This window comes from Lathyrus oleraceus, chromosome 5 (assembly GCF_024323335.1).
Source record: "Lathyrus oleraceus cultivar Zhongwan6 chromosome 5, CAAS_Psat_ZW6_1.0, whole genome shotgun sequence".
NCBI lineage: Eukaryota > Viridiplantae > Streptophyta > Magnoliopsida > Fabales > Fabaceae > Lathyrus > Lathyrus oleraceus.
Window position 1 is genome coordinate 178550969 of NC_066583.1, and position 19919 is coordinate 178570887.

Sequence of the window (19919 nt, forward strand, 5' to 3'; positions counted from 1 at the left end):
GGTCAAGACTTTCCCAAAATAGCAAGTGACCTATAATTTGAAATTTCCAAAAATGGAAAGGTTTTGGACCAACTTCAACTTGATTTTACATCATCAAGAAAGCTTCAAATGAAATTTTCTCCAACATTAAAGTTGAAGATCTTTCTCTCCCATTTCCAAAAAGTCCAAGATCATGGATTTATGATGTGTGGTTGAGGAGATATGATCCAATCATGGCAAAGTGTGTTCAAAAATTCAAATGGGCATAACTTTTGAACCAAGGCTCCAAAATGAGTGGTTCTTTTTGCATTTTGTTCCTCATAACATATAGTTTCCAAAACATCCATTACATGGCTTGAATTTCACTTGTATGATCATGTGCTCATTCATGAAGTTTTTTGAAGGAAATTTCATAAAATCATTTTGGATGATTATATGCATGAAAAACCATTTCAAAAGCTTGCATGGGCCTTGGTTAAGTGATTTTGGATCAGTTTTGTACACTGTTCACGCATGCATGAAAGGCATGAGGTGCAAATACCAATTTTCTCATACACCTTATAAGTTGTTAATCTTGATTAACTTTGGCTTAAACTGGTATTCAGAATGATTAGCATGGGGTATATAATGTTAATCACAACTGTTTTCATCATTAACATCCATTTTCAGATCTGAATCTTAGAATCAATCAATTTTTTCTCTCAAAAATATTTTCCAATTTCTTCACACAAGAGCCATTTCTTTTGATAGATTCATGATTAGGAAGTGTTTCTAAGCAAGCTTGAACGTGGAATTGGAGCAGATCGTGGCAGTTTGGTTCATACATGAAGCTTGAAGCATCCATGGAATTTTCAAAATCTACTGGATTCACGTGCAATTGAGCTTCAATTTTTCCATCAATCATCTCCACAAGCATTGTAGAAGAAGTTTGGAATCATTACAAGCCTTGGATAACACGATTTCAGCTTGCTGCTTTTCAAGAGGTCATGATTCGAGTCTTTTAATTTTGAAATTCATTATGATGTTTGTGTAGATCTCGTGTTGTAGAGAATTCTGGTGAAAAAATGAAGTAAAATGGTGCTTTATTGATGAAGTTATGCATGTTTGAAAGTTTGATGTTCAATCTTATTTCCTTCGATCTGAGCTTGTTATGATGATTCATGTTTAGCCAATGTTTGATTCATAATCTCCATGAGAAGATCTACAGATTGATATAATTAGTTTTGATTTCTGGAAATTTGCTGGAAAATTGTTGAAGCTTCGTGTACTATTCATCTTCTTCGTGAGGAATAAGATGATGTTCATCCTATGGCAACGGTTTTGTGCATTTGGCCACGCTTCCTGGTTCATATCCATGCTGTACTAGGGCTTATCATGTATTGGTCCATGTGTGCGCTGACCTTGCATTTTCATTGGCTCATAACGCTTTGACTCGTACACGCAAGCGCTGACTGGCCACCTTATTAAATGAAACGGTGCGTTTCATTTGGCCTGGCACGCTTAATTCAAAAGTCTACCAGGTTCGATCCTGGTGCGCACCATGATTTCAAATGCTTCATCATTTCACCTTTTCCCTCCTATTTTCCAATGCTTGTCCATTTTGGTTTTTTTGTTTTTTTCTCAACTTAGAAAAATCACAATAAATTGAAAAATGCATCATTTGATCTCCAATTTTTTGCATCTTGATCCTTGTTCTATCTAATTTTTTATCATGATGATTTCCAAAATTGTGCTTGGCTGGATTTTATTTGGTGCTAGGTTATGTGAGCATGTATCCATTTTTGACCTTGCCTTGCTTATCTTATTGTAAAATGCTCAAAAATAATCCAATGAACTTGAAATTTTACATGTTGATTCTAGACACATTGATGGACATTTTGGATTTGGTTTGACATTTTTCCCATGCTCCAATTCTGTTTTATGCTTGTTTTAATATGGTGTGACAATTTGTGTCACACCTTTTGATGCTCTTCCTTGTACAATGTGATTGCCATGCCAAATGATCTCCAATGCTTCTGATTTTTTGTGTGATGGATGTTGTGGATGTCTTGATTGCTCATGAATTTTTTCAGATTTATTTGAACCATTTCTGATTTGATTGAGAATTTTCATTCATGTTGATCATTTGGATGTCTTGAATTGGTCATTGACTTCACATGCTTGGTAAATGGACTTGCTTAGTGATTATGATTTGGTTCTTTTTAGGACTTATTCTTGAGTGATTAAACATGCTTTGTGTTGAGTTTGAAGTTCTGTTTTGACTTTTTGATCCTCTTTTGACCCTAGGCTTTGACCTAGTGGTTTGGACTTACCATTTAGATTGTGAATTTCAGGTTCAAGTATACATCTCCATGAGTGATGATGCTCCTTCATTTGAGCTTGGCCCTTTGTTGTTATTTGCTAACAGTGTGTGTTTTGTAGGCTTTGAGGACAATTCATTTGTGTTTGCCTAATGCCTTGCACCATTGTTGCCTGATTGGATTTGTCTGTCTATGTGATATTAATTGTTGATTGTTTGTCTATACAGCTGAACTGATTGGTTTAGATGTTTCTACAGGTACATAAGTTGCTTTAAGTTCATCTGAACTTTGTTTTGCTAGCTTGTGGTTTGCATACCACTGAGGTATAATCTCTTGATCTTCATGTAGTCTGGAAGACCTGTCCTATTATGTGGGCAAGCACCTGTCTGAAGCCCTCCTTAAGAGGCAATGCTTGTGTTTGTTTAATTTTGTGCCAAGCAGGTAAAAACCTCTTAAGAGGCAATTGGCAGATAAAAGGGATGTGCAATCCATCCCCTGCTATTCAGTTGTGTCATTCATCCTGCTCACGCCATTGTGTTGATGCATTTTGAATCAAAACCCAAGATCCTGTTGTGTCAGTCATCTATGGAGAAGAGTTCCTACATTATGGACTCCCACACTTTCTATTTTGAGTCAAGCTCTCCCAGGCCAGGGATAAGAGCTATGAGGCACAACCCTCATCTCCATTTCATCTGCTTCACCCTAACTCTCAATGTTAGGGTTAAGAGCTAAAAAACACCCCATTCCAGTTGGCTTGTTTCTGCAGCCTAGCCCTGTATGAGCCCAATTTCTTGCATATAGTGTGTGTGATTGCCTTATTGTGCTTGTCTGTTTGATTGTGCTGCTTAGGATAGCTTTCTCCCTGTGCAAGTTAGGATAGAAACCTCAACCTAGGACCATTGCGGATTACATGATAACTATTAGGCTCGAGTCAGGCTCCCTTCTAGTTTGTCATTTCCCAGTCTCTGGTTAGGTTAGAAGTTCTTTCCCTGTTAAGGGGAACTACGTTGCCCTGATCCTCATACCAGATGAGGCACGTAGGCAGGAGATCGTGCGAGATCTCTCCGCGCACCCTTTTTCTTTTTGCGTGTGTTTGCTTGACAGTTATTAGGCTTGAGTGCCAGACTCCCTATTAGCTTGTCCGTTTGATAACCTTTTTTTGTGTGTGTTAGGAGATGGATGTAAGACCAGCGATTGGCATTCCGTATCCTATTGGTGTTTGTTTGTGTGGAGTCTGACGTAAGTCCAGCGATTGGCAGTCGGTTTCCCGTTTGGGTGTTTGCTTGTGTGGAGTCTGACATAAGTCCAGCGATTGGCAGTCGGTTTCCTTGTTTGTGTTTGTTGTTTGGAGTCGGACGTAAGACCAGCCATTGGCAGTCTGTTTCCATTTTTGTGTTTCTTTTGACGTCTCAGCGTCTTTGTGTTGTGTTTTGTTTCGGCGTGCGTGAGCCGAACTACGATAGCTCTGATTCTCATTCCAGATGAGATACGTAGGCATAGGATGCGATATCCTAGCGAGCCCGTTCCCCATTTCCCCGAACTACGTCGACTCTGATGTTTGTTTCTGACAAACTACGTAGGCCCAGGATGCGACATCCTGCCGAGTCCGCTTCCTCCGTCTTCTTCCGTCTGTGTTTTATTCCAGTGTGTGTGCATTCTTTTGAGCAGTTATTCAGCAACCTTATTCTATTCTTCTGAGCGTGGATCCCGTCGAGTACGACGGACGTGAGGGGTGCTAATACCTTCCCCTTGCGTAACCGACTCCCGTACCTTGCAATCTCTGGTCGTAAGACCATTCCTTTCCCTTTTCCAGGTTTACTTCGAGCGTTTCCTTTCCCTCCTTTGGGATAAATAACGCACGGTGGCGGCTCTGTGTCTTTTCCCGCTGGTTGTTTTTCGCGGATGCGACAGCTGGCGACTCTGCTGGGGAAAGAGAAGTTGACCTCTTGCTGGTCCATCTTCCCTAAGCGAGTCGTTCCTAGCGCTCTCTAGGATAGTTTAGGTTGCTTGTGCTGTTGTATTTATTGCATTTATGATTATTATGTTGTGTATATATTTGCATATATGTTTGCATGCATCATATTATCATTATGCTGGATTCTGTACAGGTTGGTTCCTCTGATTTGGGGTGGGTGTTCTGAGTGGAGCTAAAACCCAGGCCCGAGTATACACCTAGGATTAGTGTGGTCTCATGTTGCCTCTCATGTTAGGTCAACATGTTTTGGGCGACGTGACATACTACAAGCCGGACGAGGTTCTTTTGAGGAAGCTCTTCCTTTGTGGAGTATCCACTTTGGTTGAGTCACTTCATCTGAGCTGGTGACTTCGGTGATCGTTCTTTCCCGGATCTTTGGTTTAGATGATCTTAAGAGAGCTGCAACGGCACACCCGAAAGGGCAAACCCGTTGAGTATCTTTGCCCGATTGTCGAGACCATTATCCGCCTTAGGATGACCTGATTAGAGTTCACCTGTGAGGGGAGGGTTGATTCTTACAGATGCATGTTCTGATGGTGACTTTGATGGTGACTAATGGTTCAGTTATTGATCAGAGTTCTATTTATAAGTCGGATTTATGGATTTATTTCCGAGACGCCGGAGTTCTGTTCGTGGTATTTATCAGTGGGGATCCGTTTATTTCAGGATTCCCTGGGCTGGTTCAGAGGGTCTTGTGGTTATCTGTTCAGAGGACTTTCCGATGATGATGATGATGATGTATTCTTAGTTCCGTTTATTTCGGAACCCTGAGCCGGATTTATGGTTACTCAATACCTCAGATGGTTGTGATCAGTTTAGAGGCTGTAACTCAGTGCGGTGGATGTTCAGATGACTTGGAGGATGGCACAGTGCATTGCATTCATGCATCAGCATCATTCACATTTTGCATTTATCTGCATCTAACACATGTTTATCCATATGCAGGGGACATTCTTGATCGAGATCCTGGTTGAGAGACTTCTTTGTTCCAGACATGAGGACCGGTTTGAAAGACGATGTTGTCTACAACTTCTTTGACCCAGAGATTGGTGTGTTGAAGGATATGGTAGCATTGATTACACCTGACCATGTGGGGATGTTCCATGAGACTTATGGTGGTATCCTGAAGTTGGTTTTCAGGCTCATAGACAGTGATAGGAGCGCCATCCATACTTTTCTCCAGTTCTATGACCCGGGCTTGAGATGCTTCGTGTTCCCGAATTACTTGTTGGGACCCTTGATGGAGGACTATGCCAGCATCCTGGGTATTCAGATCAGAGATCAGATTCCTTTCTATGCCACTAAGGGGGAGCCTGATGTTGCTGAGATCTCTCGTGCTCTTTATTTGAGCCCAGAGATGATTAAGGGGGTTTGAAGGAGAAGGGAAAATTGCCCGGTTTTCATCTGAGTTTCTTGGAGGCTAAAGCCAAGGAGCATGCTGTTGTGGGTGATTGGAGGGCCGTTTGTGCTTTGATTGCTGTGAGTATCTATGGAATCATCATGTTCCCTAACCAGAAGAACTTTGTGGACGTTAATGCCCTCAGGTTGTTTATGCAGAGGAACCCTATTCCTACCCTGATTTGGGATGTTTATTACTCGGTCCATAATCGAAACGAGAAGCGGCGTGGTGGATTGATCAGATGTTGTGCTCAGCTGTTGTACAAATGGTTCATGGGGTATTTGCCTTCCAGAGGTGCCTTTGTCTTTCTTGATCCTACTGTCAAGTGGTCATTCAGGTTGATGGGTTTGCGGGCCAAGGACATAGCTTGGACTCACAATGGTATGGCTGGACGAGATTTCATTTACAATTGTGGGAGTCTTCCCAATGTGCCTCTTATAGGAATTCAAGGTTGCATTAATTACAACCCGATGCTTCTTAGGAGACAGATGGGGTTTGCTGTGGAGGGTCCTCATCTTGGACGAGAGATTCAGGAGTCTTTCTACTTCCCAATTGAGGGTAATCAGTCAAAGTTGAGGCAAGTGTCTGATGAATGGTGTGACATTCAGAGGAAGGGCAAGGTTCCTTTTGACAAGGTTAATAGCAGGTCTTTTCCTCCATTTGATGATTGGCTTAGGAAGAGGATTGAGCTCACCCATCTACCATTTCCTGGAGGTGATCCTTGGTGTCCTTTGATTGAGGGGCCATGTTCTTCTGTAAGCATGGAAGAGTTCCTTGAGATGAAGAAAGCCAGAGATCAGCTGCAAGCAGAGAAGACTGAATTGGAGATGAGTGTTGCTAGGATTCAGATGGCTAATCAGGAAATTAAAGGGAGAATAGAAGATCAGGATAAGAGACATGCCATTGAGGTGAAGCGCTTTGAGATAGACACCGCTTATTATGGTAAGATCAACCAAGCGTTGGAGTCATCTACAAAGGAGCATGACATTACCAAGGAGAAGCTAGCTAGAGCTTTGAGGGATGGAGAGAGAGAAAAGAAAGATAAGGCCGAGGCTTTAGCCAGGGCACGAGGGAAGCAGGTGGTAAGCGAGGGTACTCCTGTGGTGACACCGGCGCCTGGTGGGTCGGAGAAAGAACTTGATGATGAAGCTGAAGAATTTTTAAGGATCATCAAGAAGTCAGAGTACAAGCTTGTTGACCACTTGCAGCAGACTCCATCCAAGATTTCAATCCTGTCATTGTTGTTGAGCTCCGAGGGGCATAGGGAGGCTTTGTTGAAAATACTGAAGAGAGCCTATGTTCCCCAAGAGATAACAATCAATCAGTTGGAGACGGTGGTGTCTAACGTCAATGCCAGCCATGGGCTGGGTTTCACTGACCTTGATCTGACTGTGGATGGGCGGAACCATAATCGGCCTTTACACATTGCTATGGAGTGTAAAGGATCCGTGCTCTCTGTAGCACCTCAAATTTGCACCTATCATTATACATACATTTTCATATTAGGTCATAGCATGTCATGATCCATTGCATAGCATTTGCATTGTTCCTCAGTTGCCTCAAGTGCAAGCAGTCAAGAATTAGGTCAAACTAATCTCCTGATCAGTCAACCAAGCAAGCAAAAGAATTTCTCATTGAATCAAGGCCTTGGGGTTTGTCCAACAAGTTCACATGACTTGGAGGTCTATTTGAAGAGTTCATGTCAAGGGTTGAAGGCTCAGAGGTCATCAGTTCATGCACAGACAGTCAAAAACCCTAGAAAAGTCAACTGTCAGTCAAAGCAGTGGATGGTGGTCATTCTTGTGGAATTTGGGCACCATGGTCAATAATCAAGAGTTCAAACAACTTGGGACATCATTTGAAGTCAAGTTCTCAAGGAATTAGGGTTTGGAATTCATCAGTCAATGCATAATCAGACAAAAACCCTAAAAGTCAACTGTTGGTCAACTGTCCATTTAATCAGTGATTGGATGATTGGAATTGGTTTGTGAGAGTTCATTCATGTCCAAATAGTCATCATACATCATGCCAAACACCATCATGGAAGAATTTGAAGCCAGATCATGAATTTCCCAAAATGGAAACTGGGCCTGTAACTGAAAACTGCCATAAATGGAAAGTCTTGATCCTCAAACTTACATTTTGATACAAGCCTCAAATGAATTTTTGCCCAACATGAAAGTTGAAGATCTTGTTCTCCCATTTCCAAAAAGTCCTAGAACTCTCAATTCCCATGTGTGGTTGGCAAGTTATGATCGAATCGATTTCAGAAAATCTTGAACTTCAGAAGGCCATATCTCTCAAACCGTTTGACCAATTTTGGTGGGGTTTTTCCTACAAGTCACATTTGATCCCCTCTTTCCAAAAATATAAATTTCATGAGCCAAAACTTCACCAATCAAAATGGCATATTTTGACCTTTCTCATTTAAATGAAAGTTTGACCAAGAGTTGACTTTTTGACTCAAACATTTTTTCAGCATGTGGCCAATTGGGACAGCTCATAAATGTCATTTAAAATGTGTTTGCAAAGTCAAATTGTGCAGTACATTTGAATCTATACTTGGTTGCTTGAATTACAAGAAAGATACAAATGCACCATACTTGTCCAATGCCTTGCCTTGTACCTCAAAAGGACAGAAATTGGCAAGTCATTTTTCTGTCATTAGAGCCTCACTTGCAGCCTAAAAATTAACAGCAAAACAAGGCCATGCTTAGTTGTTTAAAAATTGGAAAAAGGACATGTTGGTACCATGCTTCCGCAGCCATGATTGTACTGTCCCATAGCAGATTTTTTTTGGCCCATAATTTTCTGTCCTACACACACACATAGGAATAGAAAACACTACTGGCAGCAACATAATCAAAATGACCACTCTCTCTCATTTGGATAGGCTTTCCTCAAAAATGGCAAATGCTGTCAAAAAAGCCAACAACACGAGACAGCAGGATGTTATGTTTATTTCTCCTGTCATGATCAACAGCAGCATGGTTCACTCAACAGGAGCATCCCCACCTTGCCATTTGTATTTTCCTGTCATGAAATAACAAAAGGACAAGCCATTGCAGGAAAAATCATGAGTTCTCTTTGCTTTCATTTTGATATTTTTTTCTGTACAAACACAACAAAACCAACACCTTCTCTCAGAAATCAACCTAGCTGTTGGCTTTGCATCAAAAATTCCCTGTCCAACATAAGCATACAAAACCCAATCTTGCCTTGCCATTTTGCTTTTTCTGTCCAAGATACAATAGCACCATCTCCTGTCATGAAAAATAGCAACAGCCACCATCCAACTACAGAAAAATCAGTTGCCTGCAGCAGCACCAAAGAACCTGCATTGACCTTACTCGAACTGGCTAGCTTGACCATACCTTCCATCACAAAACCAACAAAACACTCTAAAGGCCATTCCCATTTTTTGCTGTCAACAGAAAGATAGTGGCAGCACACAGTAAAAACCAAACACTCTTGACATTCCTCTAAAAAAAACACACCTTGCTGTGCACTTAAAGGACAACCACACCATGCCATAGTTAATGCAGCAAAGTACAAGCATTTTTTTTCTGTCATTTGTGAAGGACAGTAGTAACAGCAGGGGGGCACCACAGGATTTTTGGCCAAGGTAAATTGGATAGAGAAAAAAGTACATGTTTCCAGACCATGCTTTTGTACCATGAGGTAGCATCCTTATTCACCAATTTTTTCTGTGATTGTGAGCACACTAACAGCAGGGCAAAAACCATTTGGCCAAAACAGTACAAAACAGCAGGGCATTTTTCTTATTTGTAATTCCTGTCAAGAGGGAACCTTGCCCTCACTTTTCTGTCAACCAAATGCAGCAGATCACCATGCTTTTTCTGTCAACCAAATGCAGCAGATCACCATGCTTTTTCTGTCAACCAAATGCAACAGATCACCATGCTTTTTCTGTCAACAAACATAATAGGCCACACTGCAGCAGAAGGTCATGATTGAATCTTGCCTTCACCTCACTTCATCTGTCAAAAACAAAAAGGCATGACCTAACCTGCCTGGCCTGGCACAATCGGCTCCCCATCTTTGAAACTAGTAGCCAGCATACAAAAACACTTTGGCATTTTTGCTTCTCAAAAAACCTTGCCAACTTCTAACAGCAACAACCTAGCAGCAACATGATCCCACTTGGCCATTTTGCATTTTTCCTGGTCATCAAAAACAAGTAGCAGTAGCAGCATAAACCATTGATGACTGATCCTAAAACAAGATCACTTGGCCATTTTGCATTTGGTTTTTCTGTCATCAAAGCTGTCAAAACAGCATACCACAAAAGGAACCTTCATTCATTTTTCCAAAAGAAAACCCTTGGCATTTTTCTCTCCTAGAAACCTGTCATAACCCTGCAGCAAAAAGTTTTGTTTTCACCTTGCTCTCACTTGGCCTTGGCATTTTTCAAACTGGTTGTCCACAAAAACTTGGCTATGGCCCAACATCAGACCTCCCCTCTTCCTGTCATGAGAAACCAACAGGACCAACACACACACCCTTAGCCATCCCTCATGAAAAAAAACTGCTAACTGCCATCTTGCACTCTAACTTCCTCTATCCAAAACCAATGAACTAAGTTTGGTTTGCCAACATCTTGCAGCAAACACCTTTTGCAACACAACCAACTGCTAGCCAACTCCATACCCTCTCTCAAACTGCCCTAGCTTTTGCCTTGCATTCCCACATCTTCTGTCCTAACCAACAAAAACTCACCTCACTTGCAAAACCTGTAAAAACTGAAGGAAACCAAACTTGAGCCTTGCATTTTGACAGTCCCAACCAGGCCTTGCCACAAAACCAACATAACCAATCAAAGTTGCCCAAACCCTGCATTCAACCTTTGGCCATTGCTCAAACCATACACCCTCCCAAATCACCTTTGGCTATTTACATTCGAATTTTGTTTGGACAAACTCCAAAGAACCTGTCAAGCACAAACCAACTGCCAGCAGCACCAAAACCTCATTTGCATTTTTCAACTTTGACAGTCCATGATCTAAGCACTTCCAAAATGCCTTGAGCCATACCATCATCATTTTCCATCATTGGCAAGTTGAAGGCTCATCTGTTTTGGCAAGGCATCACAAAACAATACCAAGAACACAAACTGCCCTCCAAATTGGTAAGTTTTCAACTTCCACCATTTCTAAAATTGAGACATGTTTTGAATAGTTTTTTTAATGCTGAGTATCATGTTGCTTTCCTTTTTGAAAATGATTGCCTGTCCATGAAGAAATGATGAGATAAAGTTTGATGTTTGAAAATGTTTCTTGTGATTCCTTGTTGTATAGTTCAAATTGATGAAATTAGGGTTTGGATTGTTGTTGTATGGTGTTTGATGTTTACAATGGTATGCTTAATTGACACTTTGGGGAAGAATTGAGAAATCACGATTTTTTGATAAGAACCCTAATCCCAAATTTGCCCAGATTTTGGTCCATTTTCGTGTGCATGACTTTTCTCCCTCCAGCCAATCAAAACATTTCATTTTCTGGACCAAAACACGGTCGTTTTGATAAGTGACTGGGTTATTTACCAAAATGCCATTTTCTCCATATAAATTCAATTAATTTCTTCAATAATTTCATCAACCTTCCAAAATTCACAACTTGCTCATTGTTGGTCCAAATTGAGTGGGATTTTTTGTGTTGTGCTCATCATGATCTCTACTTTTTTATCATTATTTTTCCAGAATTTTTGGATGGATGGTTTTTAAATGGCCTTAGGGTTTGTGACATGTGACTAAATTTTGTACACTTTGCCAAATCAATTGTGAAATGATGAGAATGTATCCAATGGCTCTCAAATTTTTTGTGCTTAAACTAGACACCTTCATGGTGATTTTGGTATAAAGTTTGTGGATTTCCCATTTGTGGTTTGCTGGTTATGATTTTTTGAAGTCATGTGTTACATTTGGTGCCATACCATGATCATGCATTTTCCCTAATTTTGTTCACATGCTTCCTTACGTCCAAATGACCCCAAATTTTGCATGAACTTACTCTTGTATGTCTAGTTGACTTGTGAATTTTCTTGGATTTATTTGAACAATTTTCCATTTGTTTGAGATTTTTCTTCCCTGCCTAGTCAAATGTGGACTTTGTGTGACACATGTTCCCATTTCATTTGTGAAATTCTCATACTTTATTAGATGGACATGAAATTTGATATGTGATAACTAGACATCTCAAAATTGGCATTGGTGTTAATCTCATTCATTTCTCATCTGTTTTCAATTTGATATGATTTTTTGAAGTTGACCCATGCTTGTTGACTTTCTTTGTGCATGCTTGAATTTGGTTTGACATCATGATTTTCATTGACTGCCTTCCTCTCATCCAAATGGGATGAAATTTGACATGCTTACCATGCTATATGTTAGGTTTGATCATGATTTATTTGATGATTTTTGGAAAATGTTTAGATTGCTTTTGATGCAAGTCTTTCTGTTGATTTCTATGAGCTTCTGTTTGCCATGTTTTGACCTAAATGGTTCATGAAATGATGATGATGATTGATATGAGTGTGAGACCAATTGGTTTTGTTTCCTAATTGTTTGAACATGATTTTGGATACCTAACCCTGGCTGTTTTGACTTTCTCATTCACTTTTGACCCTAGGCTTGCCCTAGTGGTCCTGTTACTCACCTTTGAGCTTGTGATTTCAGGTTGACCATCAAATGGCCATTAAAACCAATCCTTTTGATTGAGCTTACCCAAGTATCATTGCCTAACCTCTTTGTTTTGTAGGTGGCTTGGCTCACATGCCTTAAGCCTTGTGCCTTGCACATCCATGTGCCTCCAATTGACTGTTGGTTTCTATTTCTGTTTGTTTTGTTGCATACTAACATCTGCTTGACTGTTTCAGGTGTTTTAGTTGCTTAGTTCCTTGTGAACTTTTTGCTTTGCTTTGCTTGTATAAGCAATTTGCATTAAGGTATGTCTTTTTTACTTCATGTAGTCTGGAAGACCTGGCTTGTTACTTGGCCAGGCAACTGTCTGAAGTCCTCCTTAAGAGGCAATGTTTGTGGTTGTTTACTTTTGTCCTTGCATAGAGTCAAAGACCTCCTAAGTGAAGAGGCAATTGGTGGAAGGTAGGGATATACAATCTATCCCCCACTATTCAGTGTGTCATCTGCTTTGCTCACACCACTGTGTTGATGCATTGCGGATACAAACCCAAGATCTTGTACAAACTGTACAGTTGAGTCAGTTTTAAATGTGTAGAAGGGTTCCCACTTTCTGAACCCACACATTCTTGTCTTGAGCTCTCCCAGACCAGGGATAAGAGCTGTGAGGTCTCATCCTCACTTCATCCTTTCATCTGCTTCACCTTAGCCCCTCAATGGCAAGGTTAAGAGCAACATTCACCCAGTTCCAGAGGTTTGTTTGTTGAGGTTGATATGACCCCTTGACTAAAACCTAACCCTTGTTTGAGCCACTTGTTTGTGTATAGCGTGTGCTATCTGTGCTTGTAGGATTGTTTGACTTGCTTCCTGTGCAAGTTAGGATAGTTTGACTTGCTTCCTGTGCAAGATAGGATTGTTTGACTTGCTTCCTGTGCAAGTTAGGATTAGTTTAGACTTGCTTCCTGTGCAAGTTAGGTTTTGCTTGGCTTGCTTCCTGTGCAAGTTAAGTGTGTGTGGTTTGCTTCCTGTGTGAGCCATACTTAGGATAGGTTGGCCCTTGTGCCATTTAGCTAGAAACCATAACTTAGGGTTGATTTTGCATGACAACATCTAGGCTCGAGTCGTAGTCTCCCTAGAGTTGTGTCTCCCTCTGTTATCTGGTTAGGCTAGTCCTTTATCCCTGCGTAGGGGAACTACATCGCCCTGATCTTCATACCAGATGAAGTATGTAGGCAGGAGATTGAGCTGATCTCTCCGAGCGCCTTTCCCTTTTCTTTTGTGTGTGTTGTTTGATCTTTGCTAGGCTCGAGTCCCCGTACTCCTTAGCGTTTGCTGTCTGTTTGTGTGCGTTTGACAGTTATAGGCTGAGTCCCCGACTCCCTATCTATCTGTTGTGTTGTTTAGGTTCGGATGTCAATGTAAGTCCAGTGATTGGCACTTGGGCTCCACGTTTGCCTCTTTGCGTGTGTTTAGGTTCGGATGCTGACATAAGTCCAGCGATTGGCAGTCGGGCTCCACGTTTGCCTTTGTCTTGTTTTGTTTGTGTGCGTGTCAGCCGAGCTACGAATGCTCTGATTCTGCCCTCGTCCGAGAAGATACGTATGCATAGGATGCGATATCCTAGCGAGCATGTGTCGTTCCCCAGTCCGAACTACTTCGACTCTGATGTCTATGCCTGATAGACTAAGTAGGCCCAGGATGCGGTATCCTGCCGAGTCAGTTTCAGTCAGTTCCTTTTGTCTCTTTTCAGCCAGTGTGTGTGAATAATTGAGCAGTGTTTAGCAACCAATTTCCTTTCTAGTGTGCGTGGATCCCGTAGAGTACTACGGATGCGTAGGGGTGCTAATACCTTCCCTTCGCATAACCGACTCCCGAACCCATCCTCTTTGGTCGCGAGACCATGTTCTTTCCCAGGTTTACTCTGAGCGTTTCCTTTCCCTCTTTTGGGATAAATAACGCACGGTGGCGGCTCTGTTGTTCTTTCTTTTCCCGCCGGTTTTTCGCGCGATGCGACAGCTGGCGACTCTGCTGGGGAAATAGAGAAGTTGACCTATGCTGGTCCATCTTCCCTAAGCGAGTCTCTCCTAGCGCTCTCTAGGTTAGGGTTTTGGTTGCTTTGTGCTGTGTTTATTTATTGCATTCATTATTTACTGTTTGCATTCATTGTCTATTGTTTGCATTTATGTTTGCATTAATGTTTGCATTTATTCATCTGTTCACCTGGCTGGTTGTTTGTTTCTCTCTGTGTGGGGGGAAGAGTCAGTTGAGGTAAAAGGTCCAATACCCAGACCATGAGTGCAATCTAGGAAACCTAGGAATAGAGTGATTCATGGGAAGCGGGTGGTATGGCGCCACTTAGCGGAACATTGATATCACGAGCAGTTCAGACCCTGGTGGGATGCTGTCGTTACATACTTCGGGTGTGTATATGACAGTATTCTGCGAAAGGTTATTTATGCTGCGTTTCTCTCAGCCTTACCCTGGCCTAGACTACACCCGTGAGTGGGGAGGGAATGATCATTTATTACAGGTACCGTTGGTGACTCGGTTCTGTTGGTGACTTGGTTCTGTTGGTGACTCTAGTTCAGACAACAGTTTTCGGTTGACCTTAAGTTGGATTTATGTTCTGATTTCGACTGAAGCTTCGACCTAGTGATCAGAGATTGCACAAACAGCCAGCCGTGTCTGCATCATGTGCATCATAGCATATTTATTTTTCAAAAGAAACGCATTGAAAAAAAATATCTATAAAAAAAAAATCAAAAGAAAAAAAAAGAAAAAAAACTAATCCCTGCATGCATATCATTTCTCAGGTACATTCCAGAGCTTGTTCACTGATAGAGATGGCAACAGTCCCAGAGCCAAAGCGAAAGACCTATTCCTACAGTTTCCACCGTGAGCCGTTGACTCCGCTATTTGAGTTGGGTAGCCTCGTGACAGACGATCGACTGAAGAGTTTTGTTGGGCGGTATGGAGACATCTTGACAGTATTGAAGACGGTAGTGGATCCGGTGCCTCTGCAGACACTACTACAGTTTTATGACCCAGAGCTCAGATGCTTCACTTTCCAAGATTACCAGTTAGCACCTACTCTCGAGGAGTATTCTATCCTGTTGAGTATCCCTATTCAGCATCAGACTCCCTTCTTGGACGTTCCAAAGGAGGTCGACTTCAGATTGATTGCCAGAGCTCTCCGTTTGAGTGTTGAGGAGGTTAGTAAGAGTTGGAAGTCCAGTGGGGATGTTGTAGGATTGCCTTTGAAATTTCTGTTGAGGGTAGCTAGAGAAGAAGCAGAGAAGGGAAGTTGGGAAGCCTTTCATGCTCAGTTGGCCGTCATGATCTATGGGATCGTCTTGTTTCCGAGTATGCCCAATTTTGTTGACTATGCTGCAGTCAGTATTTTCATTGGAGGAAATCCAGTTCCTACTCTATTAGCTGACACTTACTACGCTATTCACAGTAGGCATGGTAAGGGTGGGGCTATCAGGTGTTGTCTCCCACTTTTGCTCAGATGGTTCTTGTCTCTTCTGCCAGTCAGTGGACCTTTTGTGGATGCTCAGAGCACGCATAAATGGACTCAGAGGGTTATGTCTCTTACCTCCTATGATATCAGGTGGCAATCTTACCGGATGGATGTGCGTAACGTCATTATGAGCTGTGGAGGATTCCGTAATGTGCCACTCATAGGGACTAGGGGTTGCATCAATTACAACCCGGTTCTTTCTCTTCGCCAGTTGGGGTTTGTGATGAAAGGAAGACCACTTGAGGCTGAAGTAGCTGAGAGTGTGTATTTTGAGAAGAAGAGTGACCCTGTTAGATTGGAGCAGGTAGGGAGAGCTTGGAAGTCTATTGGTGTGAAGGATGGATCTGTCTTAGGGAAGAAGTTTGCCGTTGCTATGCCCGATTACACTGATTGGGTCAAGAAGAGAGTAGAGACTTTGTTGTTACCCTACGATAGGATGGAACCGTTGCAGGAGCAACCACCTTTGATCCTTGCTGATAGTGTGCCTGCTGAGCACTATAAGCAAGCTCTGATGGAGAGTCGTCGGTTGAGGGAGAAGGAGCAAGACACTCAGATGGAGTTGTACAAAGCTCATGCTGATAAGCTGCACTTGGCCCATCAACTCAGGGAGGTGCAAGGAGAGGATGCTAGCAGACTGAGAAGCAAGAAGAGATCCTACGAGGAGATGGAGAGTATGTTAGATGCAGAACACCGGGAGCGCTTGAGGCTGCAGAGGGCTGAGGCCAGTTATCAGAAGAAGATCAGAGACTTGGAGAAGCAACTCAGAGACAAAGATGCTCAGTTGAAGAAAGAGATGGAGTTGAGACAGAAATCAGAGGACCACCTTGGAGGAGAAGTCTTAGAGCTGAGAAGACAGTTGAAAGAGAAGATCACTCCTTTACCAGACTGTTCAGAATGCTCACTGTTGATTGACCAGTGTCATTACCTGAAGACCCTCATTCCAGAAGACCGTCTGTCTTAGTTTGTATCTCTGATTGTATTTTGTTGAGAATCACCTCCAGGCTTGTTGGATGGGATTCATTTGCGTGTAAGCCATCTCTTGGATCTTTTTGTTGAGAATCACCTCCAGGCTTGTTGGATGGGATTCATTTGCGTGTAAGCCATCTCTTGGATCTTTTGTTAAGAATCACCTCCAGGTTTGTTGGATGGGGTTCTTTTTCTTTGTACGTTGTTTATTCAGATATTCTGTTGACATTGGTTGTATGCCTTTTGCCCTTATGTATGTATAAGGATGTCAGCATTCCCTTGTATCTATTTGTTCTCTTGTTACTGCAGGTTGCCATCTTTTCAGGATGGGTCAGGCTCTTTGAATGCCTGAGAAATGAGCATATCATGTGCATCATACGCATCATTAGCATCATACTCATATCATTTTGCATAACAGGTGTTCTTGGTCGTGACTTCTCACTCTTGGTTCCTGTTCAGGCAGGATAGCTGATCAACGTCCGCACCGCTACTCAACAAGACTGAATCAACAGAGAAGTATGGATCAATTTCAAGCTGAGTTGGCTGAGATGAAGGCTAGCATGGCCCAGTTTATGAATATGATGCAAGGGGTTGCGCAAGGTCAAGAAGAACTTCGAGCTATGGTTCAGAGACAAGAGGCTGCAAATCCACCGATCAACCACGCTCCGCCAGAGGGAGGCCCGGTCAATGATAACAATGTTGCTGCTGCTGTACCCGTCAACAACTATGCTGTAGGTGATGAGTTAGGGGGTATTCGAATCAACGGTCAACCTATTGTTCCAGATGCCGCTAATGCCAGGGTAGTCCGTGCTCCGGCCCGCAATCCTGTTCCGATTGTTGACAGACAAGAGGATTTGTTCTCTCTGCTCAGTGAAGACGAAGACGTTCTGGGAAGGGTTAATGAAAGAGATCGTAAAGTTGAAGCTCTTGCTGAGAAGATCCGTGCTATGGAAAGTCAGAACTCTCTCGGTTTTGATGTTACTAATATGGGGTTGGTTGAAGGTTTGAGAATCCCTCACAAGTTCAAAGCACCGTCCTTCGACAAATACAACGGTACTTCTTGCCCTCGCACCCATGTGCAGGCTTACTACAGGAAAATCTCTGCGTATACCGATGATGAAAAGATGTGGATGTATTTTTTCCAAGATAGTCTATCTGGGGCTTCTTTGGACTGGTACATGGAATTGAAGAGAGATTCGATCCGATGCTGGAGAGATCTGGGTGAAGCGTTCTTGAGGCAGTATAAACACAACATGGACATGGCACCGAGCCGGACTCAGCTGCAGAGTCTTTGTCAGAAATCCAATGAAAGCTTCAAGGAGTATGCCCAGAGGTGGCGTGAGCTGGCCGCTAGAGTTCAACCCCCTATGCTGGAGAGGGAGTTGACAGACATGTTTATTGGTACTCTTCAAGGTGTGTTTATGGACCGGATGGGGAGCTGCCCGTTCGGTAGTTTTTCTGATGTTGTCATTTGTGGAGAAAGGACTGAGAGTCTAATCAAAGCTGGTAGGATCCATGATGCTGGTTCCTCGTCTTCATTAAAGAAACCCTTCTCTGGGGCACCTCGCCGTAGAGAAGGAGAGACCAATGCTGTACAGCACAGAGGGGGTGTGTACAGAACAAATGCTAACAGAGATCAATATCGTCCAGTAGCTGCAGTAACTATTCCGGCACCTCAACCTCGACAACAACAACAAAGAGTTCAACAACCGCAACAACAACAACAACAACAGCAACGTCCTTATCAGCCCAGACAGAAATTGCAGGCTGATAGAAGATTTGATCCTCTGCCCATGTCTTACACAGAGTTATTACCCGAACTACTCAAGTTGGGGATGATTGAGTTGCGTACAATGGCTCCGCCTACAGTGCTGCCTCCTGGCTATGATGCTAATGTTAGATGTGACTTTCATTCTGGGGCACCAGGCCACCATACTGAGAAGTGTCGAGCTCTCCAGCACAAGGTTCAAGATTTGATCGATGCCAAGGCAATCAACTTCGCTCCAGTGCCTAATGTCGTAAACAACCCTATGCCTCAGCATGGTGGGCATAGAGTGAACAATATTGAAGGGAAAGAAGCTGAAGATCTGGTTGTTAATGTTGATGATGTTCAGACTTCTCTGCTAGTTGTGAAGGGCCGTTTGCTGAATGGGGGTGTCTACCCGGGTTGTGATGAAGATTGTTTGGGCTGTGCAGAATCTGAGAATGGTTGCGACCAGTTGAGGACCGGTATCCAGGGTATGATGGATGAAGGTTGTTTGCAATTCAGTAGGGCTGTAAAAGATCGTGGAACAGCGTCAACTATCACCATTTACTTTAAACCGTCTGAAGAACGTGGACAAAGGGTTGTCAGTGCACCTGCAGCAAATGGTACCCCAGTTACCATTCCCGTGCCTGTAACCATCAGTGTTCCAACTACTATCGTGGCGTCTGGAAGAAGGGTTGTTGAGAATAGTAAAGCCGTGCCGTGGAAGTATGATAATGCTCACCGCAATTACAGAAGGGCTGAAAGTCAGACAAGACCAGTGAATCAAACTCCAGTGACAATTGGTTTACCGAATAGAGTTCCTGCAACTGTTGGTCCGGCTGTGGATAATGTAGGGGGTCCAGGAGGTTTTACCAGAAGCGGTCGTCTGTTCGCACCGCAGCCTTTGAGGGACAATAATGCTGAAGCTCTCGCCAAAGCAAAGGGTAAGCAAGCTGTGGTTGAGGAAGAACCTGTCCAGAAAGAAGCGCCCGAGGGGTCATTTGAGAAGGACGTGGAGGAGTTTATGAAGATAATCAAGAAGAGTGACTACAAGATTGTAGATCAGTTGAATCAAACTCCGTCCAAGATTTCTATACTTTCACTGTTGATGTGCTCTGAGGCACACCGTAATGCCTTGCTGAAGATGTTGAATCTGGCTTACGTGCCTCAAGAGATTTCTGTCAATCAACTGGAGGGTGTGATGGCCAATGTGAGCACCAGGCATGGTGTAGGTTTCACCAACCTGGACTTACCGCCTGAAGGGCGAAACCATAACAAAGCCTTGCACATCACCATGGAGTGCAAGGGGGCAGTGTTGTCTCACGTATTGGTAGACACCGGGTCGTCGCTGAATGTGTTGCCTAAGCAGATTCTG